This window comes from Engystomops pustulosus, chromosome 4 (genome assembly GCF_040894005.1).
Source record: "Engystomops pustulosus chromosome 4, aEngPut4.maternal, whole genome shotgun sequence".
Taxonomy (NCBI): domain Eukaryota; kingdom Metazoa; phylum Chordata; class Amphibia; order Anura; family Leptodactylidae; genus Engystomops; species Engystomops pustulosus.
The window spans coordinates 61,628,915-61,646,623 of record NC_092414.1 but is presented as its reverse complement, the minus strand read 5'-3'; the positions used below and the strand labels follow the sequence as shown (position 1 = coordinate 61,646,623).

Sequence of the window (17,709 nt, the reverse complement as noted above, 5' to 3'; positions counted from 1 at the left end):
AGGATCGTGGAGGCGACGATGGGGTTTTTGTGGCAGGGTCCTGGGCAGGGGGCTGACTATCAGCTGACACAGGGGAAGGAGCAGTGGTGTGCACGGCCGGAGGTGAACGGGCTTGTTGCCACTGAGTGGGGTGTTTAGCATTCATATGCCTGCGCATTCTGGTGGTAGTTAAGCTAGTAGTGGTGGAACCCCTGCTGATCCTGGTTTGGCAAATGTTGCACACCACAGTCCGTCGGTCATCCGGTGTTTCCTTAAAGAACCTCCAGACTTCTGAAAATCTAGCCCTCGCCGCAAGAGCCCTCGCCACGGGAGCTTCACTAGTTGACACATTTGGCGCTGATGCACCAGCTCTGGCCCTGCCTCTCCGTCTGGCCCCACCACTGCCTCTTCCAACCTGTTCTGGTCGAGGACTCTCCTCCGTCTCAGAAGCACTGTGTTCACCCGGCCTATCAACCCAGCTTGGGTCTGTCACCTCATCATCCTCCGATCCCTCAGTCTGCTCCCCCCTCGGACTTCCTTCCCTGACAACAACTTCCCCACTGTTTGACAACCGTGTCTCCTCATCGTCGGACACCTCTTTACACACTTCTTCCACTACGTCAAGAAGGTCATCATCACCCACAGACTGTGACTGGTGGAAAACCTGGGCATCGGAAAATTGCTCAGCAGCAACCGGACAAGTGGTTTGTGAGTGTGGGAAGGGTCCAGAAAACAGTTCCTCAGAGTATGCCGGTTCAAATGCCAAATTTTCCTGGGAGGGGGCAGACTGGGGGGGAGGAGGCTGAAGTGCAGGAGCTGGAGGAGTGGCGATTTCGGTGACATGGGTGGACTGCATGGAAGACTGACTGGTGGACAAATTGCTCGAAGCATTGTCGGCAATCCACGACATCACCTGTTCGCACTGTTCTGGCCTCAACAGTGCTCTACCACGAGTCCCAGTAACTTCAGACATGAACCTAGGGAGTGTAGCTCTGCGGCGTTCCCCTGCTCCCTCATAAGCAGGTGGTGTCTCACCCCGCCCAGGACCACGGCCTCTGACCCCTGCAGTAGTTGGACGCCCACGTCCCCGCCCTCGTCCTCTACCCCTAGCCCTCGGGTTAAACATTTTGAAAATGAGAGTTATAACTTTAATTTTTTTTTAACTTTTTTTTGTGTTTTTTGTTTTTTTTTGTGTTTTTTAGTTTTTAAAACCAAACGATGCTATCCTATTGCTATGGCTATTTTCTAGCCAAGTATGAAAGCACACTGCTATGCCAGATGAGATGACGCTGAGTTATTAAAAAAATAAACGTAAAATAAAAAAGGAAATGGCAGACTGTGCCTAATTGAAATCCAACCCCTAATAAATTTTCCCACTTCGGTCTTTGCGATGGATATGTGCGTCACTAAGCGCAAAACACAGCGGTCGCAAGTCTCACTACAAATTGCTCACAATTTGCTAGTAGATGCACTGCAGCAAGTACAGCCACCAGCAGATCAACCAGAAATCAAATATATATAACGCTACTGTAGGCGTAAGTAAGCCGTTTGGATTCTCCTATGGCTATTTTCTAGCCAAGTATGAAAGCACACTACTATGCCAGATGAGATGACGCTGAGTTATTAAAAAAAATAAACGTAAAATAAAAAAGGAAATGGCAGACTGTGTCTAATTGAAATCCAACCCCTACTAAATTTTCCCACTTCGGTCTTTGCGATGGATATGTGCGTCACTAAGCGCAAAACACAGTGGTCGCAAGTCTCACTACAAATTGCTCACAATTTGCTAGTAGATGCACTGCAGCAAGTACAGCCACCAGCAGATCAACCAGAAATCAAATATATATAACGCTACTGTAGGCGTAAGTAAGCCGTTTGGATTCTCCTATGGCTATTTTCTAGCCAAGTATGAAAGCACACTACTATGCCAGATGAGATGACGCTGAGTTATTAACCCCTTAACGCTGAAGCCACTTTTCACCTTCCTGACACGGCCCATTTTTTAAAATCTGACATGTGTCTATTTAAGTGGTTATAACTTTGGAACGCTTTAACATATCCAGTTGATTTTGAGATTGTTTTTTCGTGACACATTGTACTTCATGTTGGTCGAGAAATTTAATCAATATGTTTAGTATTTATTTATGAAATAAATGGAAATTTGCCAAAAATCTTGAAAAAAACAATGTTTTCAAAATTCAAAATTTTCTACTTTTTGGAAAGTTAGTCATATCACTAAAATAACTTGATAACTAACATTTTCCATATGTCTGCTTTAACTTGGCATCATTTTTCAAACATCTTTTCCTTTTTTTAGGATGTTAGGAGGCTTATAACTTTAGGTGCAATTTTTCAGATTTTCACGAAAATCATCAAAACCTACTTTTGGAGGGTTAGTTTAGTCAGAAGTGACTTTATAAGGCCTACATGATAGAAAACCCCCACAAATGACACCATTTTAGAAACTACACCCCTTAAAATATTCATAACAACCTTTGGGAATTTTGTTAACCCTTTGAGCGTTTCATGAGGGTGAAAGATAAATGAAAGTGAAATTACAGAAATGTAATTTTATCTTACAATAGATTCATTGAACACTAAAATTTTGCATTTCACAATGGGTTAAAAAGGAAAATGCATTTTACCATGTTTAGGGCAATTCCTCCTGAGCATGCCAATGCCCATTTTGTCACTGTACCCTGCTGTACGGGCACAGGGGGGCACTTGGAATGGAAAGAGCGTTGTTTCGTTTTTGCAGGGCAAATATGGCTGAAAAAGTTTTCATGTGTCAGGATGCATTTGGAGAGCCATAATGGTACCAAAACAGAGGAAAGCCCCAACAAGAGACACCATTCTGGAAAGTACACCCCTTGGAGAGTTTAGCAACGTGTAATTTGTGTATTTGCCCAAACAGGTGTTTGATTCAATTAGGCCCCAAAAGGGAAAAAAGGTGAAAATGTTCTCAAAAAAGTCACTTTTACCCCAAATTTTTGTAAGCCACAAGGGATAAAAGATGAAACAACTCCCATAAATGTGTAAAACTATTTCTCCTAAGCACAGAACTGCACCACTTTTGCATATAAAGTGTTGTATGGGTACACAGTAGGGCTCAGAAGGGAAGGAGGGGCTTTGGCCTTTTAGAAGCCAGATTTGACAATTATCCATTACATGTGTCAGGATGCATTTGGAGAGCCCAAGTGGTACCAAAACAGAGGGGAACCCCAACAAATGTCACCATTTTGGAAAGTGCACCCTTTGGAGAATTTAGCAAGGTGTAATATGTGTATTTTCTCCCACAGGTGTTTGCTTCAATTAGGTCCCTAAAAGGAAAAAGATGAACATTTTCCCAAAAAAGTCACTTTTACGGCTAATTTTTGTGTCCCATAAGGCATTAAAGATGAAACAACCCCAAAAAATGTGTACTAGCATTTCTCCCGAGTATAAAATTGCCCCACACATGCAAATAAAATGTTGTATGGGTACGCAGTGAAGCTCAGAAGGGAAAGAGGGGCGTTGGCCTTTTAGAAGCCAAATTTGACAAACATCCTTTACATGTGTCAGGATGCATTTAGAGAGCCGTAGTGGTACCAAAACAGAGGGGAACCCCAACAAGTGTCACCATTTTGGAAAGCACACCCCTTAGAGAATTTAGTAAGGTGTAATATGAGTATTTGTCCATATAGGTGTTTGATTTAATTTTGGCTTAAATAGGACAAAGGTGAACATTTTCTTATAAAAGTCATTGTACCCCAATTTTTTATAGCCACAAGGGATAAAAAAAATGTAATAACCCCCCAAAATGTGTAAACCTATTTCTCTCGAGTGTAGAAGTACCTCACATGTGTATATAAAATGTTGTATGGGCGCACAGTAAAAGGGAAGGGGGATGTTTGCCTTTTAGAAGCCAAATTTGACAGAAATGTTTGACATGCATTTGGAGAACCCTAGTGGTATAAAACAGATAAGAATCCGAAAAGTGACCCTAATTTTTGAACACACACCCCTTAGAGAATTTAGCAATGTGTAATATATGTATTTGACCCTACAGGTGAATGATCCAATTAGGCCCTAAACACTAAAAAGGTGAAAATTTTCCTATAAATGTCACTTTACTCCTAATTTATGTAAGCCACAAGGGATAATATATTAAATAACCCCGAAAAAGGTGTAAAACTATTTCTCCTGAGTGTAGAAGTACCCCACATGTGCATATAAAATGCTTTATGGTCGCACAGTAGAGGAAAAGAGGGATGTTTGTCTTTTAGAGGCCAAATTTGCAAGAAATCCTTCACATGTGTCAGGATACATTTGGAGAGCCGTAGTGGTACCAAAGCGGAGGAAAACCCGAAAAGTGACCCTAATTGTTGAATGTACACCCCTTGGGGAATTTAGCAAGGTGTAATATGTGGTGTAGTGTAATACACGTCGTGAAATGAGCATTTGAACATACAGGTGGTTTCCAAATACGATGTGCGATGGAGTCCAAGATGGAAATTGCAATTATTTCTGGAACGTTCAGTGCCCGTTATGTGGCGCCCCTTATGAAATAATGGAGGGGTATAGGGAGCAACGTGACCTTCCAGTTGTTAAATTATTCATTTTACTGAATTCACAACAGGTTGGGCGTGAATTGTGAATGTGTTGCGTATAAGGAGGTAGAATAGACCAGGGGACCATCTAAACTTTTGTCACACTTGGAGTTGTCGCAGGTCTCTTAGTAGTATATAGTGTTCATCCTTAGTATATAGTGTCCATCCTTAGTATATAGTGTCCATCCTAACTCCTCTTTTGGAACAAACTCTTTTCCTTTTCCTTCTCCTTCCTTTAGAAGCAGCAGAATTTACCGTGAAAATGCTGCCCTGACAAAATACAGGAACATCTAAACCAGAGGTACAGGGGCCCCGTCCTTCTTGTCCCAATATTAGTTTCCTAATATCTTCCTCTTGAAAACGGAGAAATGATACGGCAGGACGTGCACATTGGAACAGCTCGTAAGAGTTGTACAGCGTAATCTGTACAATGTACATGGCCAGCGCTTTTGTACCATATCTTCGTTTTAGTAGGGAAATTATCGCCAAGTGTTGCTCTTATTCACTCTAGCGATGCCCATTGTGACGAATATTGCTGCTTTTGGCTGGACCAAATCGACCAGCCAATAGCGGCAAACATGGACAGAGGGGGGCAACAAAACCCCTCTGAACCACAAGGCAAAATTGGTGGCTGTCAGGAACAGCCTCCACCCTGCCCCGATCACCGTGTCTACAGACATGGTGATCGGTATTACTGACGTCATAAGTAAATTCGCTGCTATTGGCTCGTCTGAATTGATGAGCCAATAGCAGCGATAATAAACTGGGGGTGTGGGGGGGGGACGTAACCCTTCTGGTCCATGGGGCAGGATGGATGGCTGTCAGGAACAGCCGCCGTCTTACCCCGATCACTGTGTCTGACCGGTGTTGGCAAGTCAATACCCGCCGCACCGTTCTATTACAACGCGCGTTGGGAATAGGTTATACAATCTTTATTTTTTAAGCAATTTAGACAAATAAGGGCTTATTTTTTGCGAGACGCGATGCACTGTAAAAAAAACTTTATTTTAGAGGGTGTTTAGCTTATCGAAGCAATTTTATTAACTTTTTTCGTGTGGAGGAAAATAAAATCATCAATTCTTGTTTTGGATTTTTAGCATTTTTTGGGGGGGGGTGTTCGCTCTAGCATAACAATAATATATTATCTTTATTCTACGGATCACTACGATTACGGTGATACCTCATTTATATAGTTTTATTTTTATTTGTCCAATTTTATTGAAGGAAAACTAGAATAGAAAAAATTGCATTTGTTTTAGTATTGCCATCTTTATAGCGGCATAACTATAGTATTTTTTGGTTGACGGAGCTGGTTGTGAGCTTATTTTTTGCGTGACAAGTTGTTCTTTTCAGTGGTATCATTTTGGCGCGTGTAACTTTTTCGGATCACTTTTTAGAACATTTTTTGTAAAGCAATTTGATAAAAAGTTTTAATTTTTGGCAAGTTTTTGGGGTTTTTTTTTTTACCACGTTCACCTAGAGGGTCCAATTATGATTAGGATTTATTGTACAGATTGTTACGGACGCGGCGATACCAAATAAGTGGTTTTTTTTTTGTGATTTAGTGTATTTTATACTTTATTACTTGTGTAAAGGGAAATGTGGTGTTTGGGGGGACTTTCACTTTCTTTTATTATTTATTTTTATTTTAAAAAACCTTTATTTATTGTTTTAACTTTTTTTTACAGTTAATGACATCTAATCTTGAACAAGTGATCTTCTGATCACTTGTTCAAGCTATTTTACAGGTTACACAGTGCAATACAGATGTATTGCACTGTGTAATGTAAGACACTGAGCATGCTGCGCATGCCCAGTGTCTTACAGCCGGGTCCTGCCAGAAGGAAATGGCAGACTGTGCCTAATTGAAATCCAACCCCTAATAAATTTTCCCACTTCGGTCTTTGCGATGGATATGTGCGTCACTAAGCGCAAAACACAGTGGTCGCAAGTCTCACTACAAATTGCTCACAATTTGCTAGTAGATGCACTGCAGTAAGTACAGCCACCAGCAGATCAACCAGAAATCAAATATATATAACGCTACTGTAGGCGTAAGTAAGCCGTTTGGATTCTCCTATGGCTATTTTCTAGCCAAGTATGAAAGCACACTACTATGCCAGATGAGATGACGCTGAGTTATTAAAAAAATAAACGTAAAATAAAAAAGGAAATGGCAGACTGTGCCTACTTGAAATCCAACCCCTAATAAATTTTCCCACTTCGGTCTTTGCGATGGATATGTGCGTCACTAAGCGCAAAACACAGTGGTCGCAAGTCTCACTACAAATTACTCACAGTTTGCTAGTAGATGCACTGCAGCAAGTACAGCCACCAGCAGATCAACCAGAAATCAAATATATATAACGCTACTGTAGGCGTAAGTAAGCCGTTTGGATTCTCCTATGGCTATTTTCTAGCCAAGTATGAAAGCACACTACTATGCCAGATGAGATGACGCTGAGTTATTAAAAAAATAAACGTAAAATAAAAAAGGAAATGGCAGACTGTGCCTAATTGAAATCCAACCCCTAATAAATTTTCCCACTTCGGTCTTTGCGATGGATATGTGCGTCACTAAGCGCAAAACACAGTGGTCGCAAGTCTCACTACAAATTGCTCACAATTTGCTAGTAGATGCACTGCAGCAAGTACAGCCACCAGCAGATCAACCAGAAATCAAATATATATAACGCTACTGTAGGCGTAAGTAAGCCGTTTGGATTCTCCTATGGCTATTTTCTAGCCAAGTATGAAAGCACACTACTATGCCAGATGAGATGACGCTGAGTTATTAAAAAAATAAACGTAAAATAAAAAAGGAAATGGCAGACTGTGCCTAATTGAAATCCAACCCCTAATAAATTTTCCCACTTCGGTCTTTGCGATGGATATGTGCGTCACTAAGCGCAAAACACAGTGGTCGCAAGTCTCACTACAAATTGCTCACAATTTGCTAGTAGATGCACTGCAGCAAGTACAGCCACCAGCAGATCAACCAGAAATCAAATATATATAACGCTACTGTAGGCGTAAGTAAGCCGTTTGGATTCTCCTATGGCTATTTTCTAGCCAAGTATGAAAGCACACTACTATGCAAGATGAGATGACACTGAGTTATTAAAAAAATAAACGTAAAATAAAAAGTAAATGGCAGACTGTGCCTAATTGAAATCCAACCCCTAATAAATTTTCCCACTTCGGTCTTTGCGATGGATATGTGCGTCACTAAGCGCAAAACACAGTGGTGGCAAGTCTCACTACAAATTGCTCACAATTTGCTAGTAGATGCACTGCAGCAAGTACAGCCACCAGCAGATCAACCAGAAATCAAATATATATAACGCTACTGTAGGCGTAAGTAAGCCGTTTGGATTCTCCTATGGCTATTTTCTAGCCAAGTATGAAAGCACACTACTATGCCAGATGAGATGACGCTGAGTTATTAAAAAAATAAACGTAAAATAAAAAAGGAAATGGCAGACTGTGCCTAATTGAAATCCAACCCCTAATAAATTTTCCCACTTTGGTGTTTGAGGTGGATATGTGTGTCACTATGAGCTAAACACAACGGTAGCAAGTCCCCCTGCAAATTCCTCACAATATGGTACTAGCTGCAAATAAAAAAAAAAAAGTATAACGTTATTGTAGCCCTAAGAAGGGCTGTTGGGTTCTTGGAGAATCACTCCTGCCTAACAGTAAGCTAATAGAACACCCTAACGCTTTCCCTGACCAGCAGCAGCTCTATCCCTAGCGGCATCCAGACACAGAATGATCCGAGCAGCGCGGGCAGCGGCTAGTCTATCCCAGGGTCACCTGATCTGGCCAGCCAACCACTGCTATCGACGTGTAAGGGTACCACGTCATGCTGGGTGGAGTGCAGAGTCTCCTGGCTTGTGATTGGCTCTGTTTCTGGCCGCCAAAAAGCAAAACGGCGGGAGCTTCCATTTTCTCGAGCGGGCGAAGTATTCGTCCGAGCAACGAGCAGTTTCGAGTACGCTAATGCTCGACCGAGCATCAAGCTCGGACGAGTATGTTCGCTCATCTCTATATATAACTTTACTGTACGTTAAAGTTAAAACCCGCTGCTGGATGTGAACGAGCCCCTATACCAGCGGTGGCGAACCTATGGCACGCGTGCCAGAGAGGGCACGCAAAGCCCTCTCTGCAGGTACGCGTACCATCTCCCCGGTCTCATCAAAGCCGGAGCTCCGGCAGCCACTGCAGCCTGAAGCTGATCGGCTCTGCTCTCACTAGTGATGCCTTAGTGAGACAAGAGCAGCCGATCAGTGTGAGTGCCCACCCCTCCTCCTCTTCAGCCCGGGAAACAGTGGGAAGAGAACTGAGTGAGGCAGCTCACAGAACAGAGCTGACAGCAGCAGAGCAGAGCAGTGATACGAGGTCAGGAGCTGCTGGGGCTGCTCACACACATGTGCACACTTACAGAGGTCCTGGCAAGTGACACTAAACCAACTATACATACTTGTGGTTTAGTGTCCCAAATCCCCCTGTATGACAGCTGTGGCCACATTGCCTGTATCTGAAGTGCTCATCACCTGCACAAATCGGCCAGTGAAGCCAGGACAACCCTACAATAAGCACCCTATGCACAATGTAACCGGAAGCTATGCTGCATCACTGGCAGCGTTGTGCAGGTGATGAGCGCTGTGGACAGAGGCAAGTGTATATATGGCCACAGACAGCTCTCATATGGGTGATCCAAAATCCACCTGTGCATCCACCCCACAACAACCACTTTGCCCTACAAACCACCTCCCAAAATGCCACTTTTTTGCTATTTTGCAACATGTAATAAAATGTTATGAAAAGTGGTCAAATGGTTGTACAGTCCTCAAAATGGTAGCACTGAAAGCGCATCTCATATCACAAAAAATTACACCACACACAACTCCGTACACCAAAGTATGAAAAAGCACCCAAAAAATTTGCACCAGACGATGGCAAAATGACTTTTTTTTTTTTTTTTTTAGTACATGAGGTTTTAATTTTTGTAAATGTATACAAACATTATTAATACCTATATAAATATATTATCTCTGTGATTGTACTGACCCACAGAAAAAAGTAGAGTCGTTTGGGGTGCACAGTGGAAACTGTAAAATCCAAGCCCACAAGAATATGTCACAAAGGCATTTTTTTTAACAAATTTTAGTGCATTTGGAATTTTTTACCACTTCCCAATACAGGGAATTAGATATTAAATACCATCACTATGAAGTGCAATTTTTTACGCAGAGCTCTTTCACGGTGGGGAGTAAAAAATGGAAACGCAAAAACAAAAAGGGGATAAAGATGGCAATATTTGGTCCATGAGCAAGCTAACTTACCACAGTCCCCTAGTCCCTGCAACTACTCAGGACTACTGTCACTGTAATGGTAATGTAATCAGTATATGGCGGTAATTTTCCTCACTGAATGGCAGTAATATGATATTCATCACTATATTTGTATAGCATAGTATAGCAATACTATTGGTAACATTGGCCTTTCTATAGTCTTTATTACCAGAATGATGCTATTTATGTGCTTATAAAGGTGGCAGTATCATATGGCAGTATTATTTGTCTTATTGTTAGGTGGTATTGTGGCCCCATTGGGCTAAATTTGTGTGTTGGCACCTTGTGATAGAAACGTTGGCGTTGGTTTGCAGTTTGGGCACTCAGTCTCTCAAAGGTTCGCCATCACTGCCCTATACTGTTGCAGACTGAGCTTTCTTTTGCGGTACTGTGTAAAGCTGATAATGGCGCCTAAGGCAGAAAAAATTGATAAGCGCAAGTGACAGGGTACAGAATCACCTAAAGAGAAAGCAACAAATAAGACAAAAATAAACTTGATAAAATGTGACAATCACCTCAAACAAGAACCAAAGTCAGTCAAAAAGCAGGAGGTCTAGAGGTTGAGGAAACAATAAGTAAACGTGAATTGAATGCCTCCATAGATAAAGATGCTATTTCAGAGATCCTATCAGCCATTAAAAAGTAACACCTCAGTGATGGAGCTGTCGAGTAAAGTAAGCTGTCCTCTCGGGTAAAGGATGCGTTGGCTGCCCGTGACTTGCCGGCAACATCACCTTGGCCACGCTGATTGACGTGCGGTTTGGGGAACAAGCTGAAGAGTTGCGGCACGCGCGATCTCTTGTCCGGCTTCCCCGTCTGCCTCAGTTGGCCCCGGTCTTCCAGAATCCGTTCCAGCCTCCGGTTGCACAGTCTGCAGGAGAGCCTATGCAGGTTGACAGAGCTCGACTTTCACCTGCAGAACGATCCAGACGTTTCCAAGAAAACCTTTGTCTGTACTGTGTCTGTACATCACATTGGGGCTTGTCCAGTCCGTCCCCAACATCCGGGAAACGCCAGCACCTAGGGCTTCTAGGAGAGGGGTCCCTAGGTGTGAATTCAGCTTCTCCACACCTGGCTGTTCCCTTGCTCCTCCGTGTCGGTACCGGTCCTCCCCTGCAAGTGTCAGCATTCCTGGACACTGGTTCCACGGGTAACTTTGTGGATGCCGCTCTGGTCTCCCGGCATTGCATTCCGCTGGTTCCCCTCAGGTCTCTGCTAGTCATTTCCTCTGTAAGCGGACAGCTTCTTTCCGATCTGGTCCGTTACCGCACGGAACCCATCCATCTCCAAGTTGGAGTCCTTCACCAAGAAAGTCTGGTCTTCTATGTCCTGCCTCGCTCCACATCAGATATTCTTCTGGGTCTTCCTTGGCTTCAACTCCATGCTCCGGTCCTCAATTGGAAAACTGGTGAGATCCTGCGTTGTGGCCCGGAATGCCAATCTCGATACATAGTGGCACCACTCCAGGTCCTGACCTCTTCTGAGTCTTCCACAACCCTGAAGGGTCTTCCAGCTTGTTTCCGGGACTTTGCTGATGTGTTCTCTAAGAAACAAGCGGGGACCTTGCCACCACATCGTCCCTACGATTGTCCAGTGAATCTCCTTCCGGGTGCCACTCCTCCCAGAGGTCGGGTCTATCCGCTTTCTGTTCCAGAGACTGCTGCCATGTCGGAATACATCAAAGAGAACCTGCAGAGAAGTTTCATACGCAAGTCCTCCTCTCCGGCTGGTGCAGGTTTCTTCTTTGTCACCAAGAAGGATAGCTCCTTACGTCCCTGTATCAACTATCGAGGGCTGAACAAGATCACGGTTAAAAACCGCTACCCTCTACCGTTGATTACGGAACTCTTTGATCGCCTACCCGGTTCCAAGGTATTCTCCAAGTTGGATCTTCAGGGTGCTTATAATCTCATCCGGATCCGCAAAGGTGACGAGTGGAAGACGCCATTTAATACTTGTGACGGGCATTTTGAATATCTAGTGATGTCTTTTGGACTGTGTAATGCCCCTGCTGTCTTTCAGAAATTTGTTAATGACATTTTCCGTGACCTCCTCTATACGTGTGTAGTGGTCTATCTGGACGACATCTTGGTTTACTCTCCAGACCTTGAATCCCACCAGACACACGTACGTTAAGTTCTTGGAAGACTTTGTGCCAATCATCTCTACGCCAAACTGGAGAAATGCAGTCTTCCATTCCTTGGGTACATAATTTCCGACAGAGGCCTTGAGATGGATCCTACAAAAAAACTGTCTGCTGTTCTTCAGTGGCCATGTCCAGAAGCTCTCCGAGCCATACAGAGGTTCCTGGGGTTTGCGAGTTACTATAGACAGTTTATTCCCCATTTCTCCACTGTCGTGGCCCCCATCGTGGCACTCACTAAGAAGGGTGCCAATCCACGGGCTTGGTCTCCCACAGCTGAAGAGGCCTTCTCCAAGTTGAAGTCCGCTTTTGTCTCGGCACCAGTCCTCTCTTTTCATCTTGAGGTGGATGCATCCTCTGTTGGGGCTGGAGCGGTGCTCTCCCAGAGAGGGCCCAAGGGTCGAACTTCCACATGCGGCTTCTTTTCCAAGACCTTTTCCCCAGCTGAGAGAAATTACTCTATTGGAGACAGAGAGCTGCTGGCCATCAAGCTTCCGCTAGAAGAATGGCGGTATCTTCTGGAAGGTGCTCTCCATCCTGTGAGTGTGTATACTTATACGAAACGAAATTGAGGGACTGAATTTGTATATGGTTACACGTCCACACATCAAAAAATCATATGTATTACAAAAAAGAAGAAAAGAGGATGTGTATATAGGACAAAAATTCTTTACTGAATGATACAGATATTAAAAACACTAAAAAAGCTGTAAAAAGCTTTACAGTACAAATCCTATGTACAGGGCCAAATGAAAGATATAACTGGACGGTAATGTACTAATGAGCTCCAATAGACAAGTAGATCAATATAGTAACGTAAAAAAAAATCTATAAATATTGGAGCAAAGAAAGTGCATTAGTGCAAAGTTAAATACTATAAGCATGATAACATGATAATAAAGGATTTACATGATATTACCGTCATCTAGTGAGTCAGGTTGGCCCATATGAAACACAGGAGTGGAACCCCACTCCCCATCCAACTGACCTGCCTCCCTGGCTTTCATCCCAGTACTAGATACCACATGTCTCTTCTACAATTGGGTATTGTATGAGCAGGTTGAGGGTTTACCAGGTTTTACTCCACACTTTATTGTTTTGCACAGAGCACTTTTCTGCATTGCCGCCATCTAGAGGTTTTTCTAGGACCGACTATGGTAATTTACCTATAAATAATTGTCTATCTGGGCGAATTACTGATTGTGGATGGGGAGTGTAAGGTACTACTACCCTTGGAAGCTTTATACACCCACTGGGTGTATGTTTTAAGTGTTTTTATATTTGTTGTCTTGTTATTATTACTGTTTGTATCAATAAATGGATTTTTTGGTAATATGATTTCCTGTACGCATCCAACTTTTTTCTTGTTCTGATTGTTGCATCAATTATTGGGATGCGTGGATACATTATTTGCTTACATTGTGCCGGTGCCTGCTCTCCTTTTGTGTAGTTTATAGTAATTGTCTATTTTTGTATCACTTACAAATCTATTTGCAGTTTTATAGCTACTTGCTGATCTAAATACTGAATGACTTCAGAAATGATCCTGCATAGTGAACATGTGGACATATATTTTACATTATGAAGAATGTAATATAGTTATCATATATTTACCATAGTTGGTACCAGTTCCAGTGTGCCACCAAAATAAAGGCCTTCTGAAGTAGAAAACTTTTGCTGGAAAATAAACACCACTTAAAAACCACTTGGGAAGGTTTCATACCTAGCTTACGTTATCGCTCGCTATAAACAATGTACAATCCATCTATAGATCTATCGATCTAACTAGTGATCTATCAAACTATTTATACATACTCCACGGAGACATACGCTGTCACCCAAACGCATTCTTCTGCACCTTATCTACAGAATAAGTGCCCATTGCACACAAACATTTTTATATGGCTGTGTGCTACCCATACTGTACCATTTTAATACAGGTAACACATGGCCACACTTCATTTGGCAATATGATCATTGATTTGAATGGTCATATTTTGCGTAGTGTTTCAGAACCGAGGGCCTCCTGGCTTTCTATGTAGAGGGGAGGGATGAGGAGCGCTCACAACCCTCCCTCTTGCACCCGGCCGATTGCCAAGTCCAGGTTCACGCCTAAGGGCAAGGGGCCTAAAGAGGGCTATACAGATATCATATTATACATGTACATACAACATAGGTCAGACAGAACTTTCTGGGGGTCCTCACAATTTTTAATAGTTGTCAATTGCATTTGTTTTTTAAAATTCTAAAAGATATAAGGAAGAATATGTATTAACTAGCTGTATCTCCCAGCGTTGTAAATAACTGTTCTTAGCTACAACAAAATAGAATGGGGTAACAAAAAATATTTTATATGTATTTATAGACTGTCTCAGACTGTCTCTTCCAGTGACTGTCTGTCGCCGGTAGTCTCATTTCAGTGACTGTCTCTGTCACTTTGTCTATGGGGGTATTTATCAGAAGTGTCTGAGAGCAGAACTGCTCTAGTTGCCCACGGCAACCAATCAGAGCTCAATTTTCCTTTTTGCACAGCGGTTTATAAAATTACAGCTGATCCTTACCCCTCACCCCTCCATAGGCAGGCAAGTGGCCGCTCACCTCTGTGGTAGTGCAGTGACACACCGTGTTCTCACCGTCCCCTCAGCAGGAGCGAAAGAAATCTATTGGGGCCCCTATCTAGTTGCAAATCATGTGACCTGATAACGGCCCCCATAAAGGCCTTGTGTATGAGCCCTAAGTGATAAGTTATGGAGGTTATTATATCATTGATTAGTTATGCAGGTGACTATATTATCCATAAGTTATGCTGTTGCCTATACCATATATTAGTTATGGAGGTGATTTTATCATTGATTAGTTATGCATCTATATCATTCATTAGTCATTTACGTGACTATATCATTAGTAATGGAGGAGACTATATCATTGATTAACAATGAAGGTGACTTTATAATTGATTATCTATAGAGTCGACTACTATATATAATTGATTAGGGATAAATATTCCTATTTAGTTGATTATGTATGGAGAGCGGTTGATTAGCCATGGAGGTCACTATATCATTGATAATTTGAGGAAAGTCCTCAGCAGCACAATTGTAACAAAATGGCGGGTGCAAGCTACCAGGGCCAGGAGAACAGGTCCTCCAAAATATGTACAGTGAAAAAAGCAGCACTCCAACGCAGGTAGATGTGAGGTTATAAGGTGGTGTCTTTATTCCACGGTGCACCTGCTACTTTTACTGTGATCAAGGATAGACAGGGTTTATTACACGGGATGCTCAGTAGGTGCCCTCAGAACACCTGCTCTCTGGATTTTGGTTTACAGATCATGCTTGCATTCCTCATATGTTTGTAACATTGTAACAGAACTAATGGAGCGATCAACATTTTGTTTGTACTGAGCAGCCGGGTATTTGATTGTCTATTTTACTTGTCACTTTTGTTGATGCACCTTACTCCATTTCTTAAAGGAAACCTACCACTTGTAGTAGCAGGTTTCCGATGGAAATACCGGGCACCAGCTCAGGGTGAGCTGGTGCCGGAGCTTATTTTAGTTAGTGTTTTAAACCGTGGTATCGCGGTTTAAAACACTTTTTAAACGTTATAGCCGGCGCAGGCAGGTACGCGCTCGGCGCTTACCGTGCACGCGGCTCTCATTCACTTCCTATGTAGCCGCGCGCACGGTAAGCGCCGAGCGCGTACCTGCCTGCGCCGGCTATAAAGTTTAAAAAGTGTTTTAAACCGCGATACCGCGGTTTAAAACACTAACTAAAATAAGCTCCGGCACCAGCTCACCCTGAGCTGGTGCCCGGTATTGCCATCAGAAACCTGCCACTACAAGTGGTAGGTTTCCTTTAACTACTGTGATGTAGATTTGTAGAATTGCCTTGACTATTTGCACTTTATTGTATTGTATTGTATTATGCATATATCAATATTACAAGCACGTTGTATATACTTCTCTGCACTTTATATAGTTAACATGGGCACTTCCTTTTTTTGTATAAATTTCTGCCCTATTCATTGTAAATATTGCTTGAGAAAGACTCATACTGAGCTAAAATGTCGCCACTTATCACTATCAGGGGCGGACTGGCCATTGTACTCACCGGGAATTCTCCCGGTGGGCCGGTCGGTTTCTGGCTGGACAGGGCCGATCTCCTCTGTCTGGGGCCGGTCTCCTCTCCCCCTCCTCGGACTTCCTACAACTTTAATCAATAGTACCCACATCCTATAATTGATGCGGGTACTAGTGACACGCAGAGGCAGTGAAGCGCCGCTGCCTGTGAGCTGAGGGTCCGGAGCGCACAGGTATGGTGTACAGCGCGCAGGCCGGCACCGCTCAGCTCACACTACATCCTACTGGAGCTGCTCCGTGCAGCAGTGATGTCACGGGAGGGGGCGGAGCCTCCGGGAAAGGGGCGTGACTTTATACACAGTCTCCTCACAGTGCAGGAAGTGGAGCTGTAATGGCTGCCTGCAAGAAGAACTGGTAGGGGGACTGTGTGCAAACATGTGTATGGAGGTGAGGGGGCTTCACAGGAGGAGATAGGATGGCTGTAATAAGGTCAGGGAACACATGTATCTTACATGGGACTGCATGTCTGGCGGGTGCTCAGGTGGCATGAGGTGTGTGTTACGTGGATCTGCATGTCTGGCGGGTGCTCAGGTGGCATGAAGTGTGTGTTATGTGGGGCTGCATGTCTGTCGGGTGCTGAGGTGGCATGAGGTGTGTGTTACGTGGGGCTGCATGTCTGGCGGGTGCTCAGGTGGCATGAGGTGTGTGTTACGTGGGGCTGCATGTCTGGCGGGTGCTCAGGTGGCATGAGGTGTGTGTTACGTGGGGCTGCATGTCTGGCGGGTGCTCAGGTGGCATGAGGTGTGTGTTACGTGGGGCTGCATGTCTGACGGGTGCTCAGGTGGCATGAGGTGTGTGTTACGTGGGGCTGCATGTCTGGCGGGTGCTCAGGTGGCATGAGGTGTGTGTTACGTGGGGCTGCATGTCTGGCGGGTGCTCAGGTGGCATGAGGTGTGTGTTACGTGGGGCTGCATGTCTGGCGGGTGCTCAGGTGGCATGAGGTGTGTGTTACGTGGGGCTGCATGTCTGGCAGGGGCGGACTGGGAATTTAAAATGGCCCTGGAAAAAACTGTAAAAGTGGCCCCATTTTATGGGCGGAGTCAAGACAAGTGGGTGTGGTCAGACAATATGGGTGGGGTCATAACCGACAAATTGTTGGTATATATAGAATAACACATTTAATCCTGCCTTCTTTATACAAAATAAAACTACTAAAATACGTTTTCCCATATACAAGCTAACTATCTATAATACTGCTCCCTATGTACAAGAATGTAACTACTATAATACTGCCCCCTATGTACAAGAATATAACTACTATAATACTGCCCCCTATGTACAAGAATATAACTACTATAATACTGCCCCTATGTACAAGAATATAACTACTATAATACCGCCCCCTATGTACAGGAATATAACTACTATAATACTGCCCACTGTGTACAAGAATAGAACTACTATAATACTGCCCCCTATGTACAAGAATAGAACTACTATAATACTGCCCCCTATGTACAAGAATAGAACTACTATAATACTGCCCCCTATGTACAGGAA

General features: G+C 43.5%; 1 long non-coding RNA gene across 1 annotated transcript in view; it reads right to left on the bottom strand.

Moving 5' to 3' along the window:
* LOC140128977 (uncharacterized) overlaps nucleotides 1-16,449 on the bottom strand; it is a 29,081-nt gene extending 12,632 nt beyond the window's left edge. Inside the window, exons 1-2 of the long non-coding RNA XR_011855221.1 lie at nucleotides 16,181-16,449; nucleotides 13,683-13,745 (exon numbers count right to left, since the gene is read on the bottom strand). This is a non-coding gene — a long non-coding RNA (uncharacterized lncRNA). The remainder of the gene's footprint in view (nucleotides 1-13,682; nucleotides 13,746-16,180) is intronic.
* Nucleotides 16,450-17,709: the final 1,260 nt, after the last annotated feature.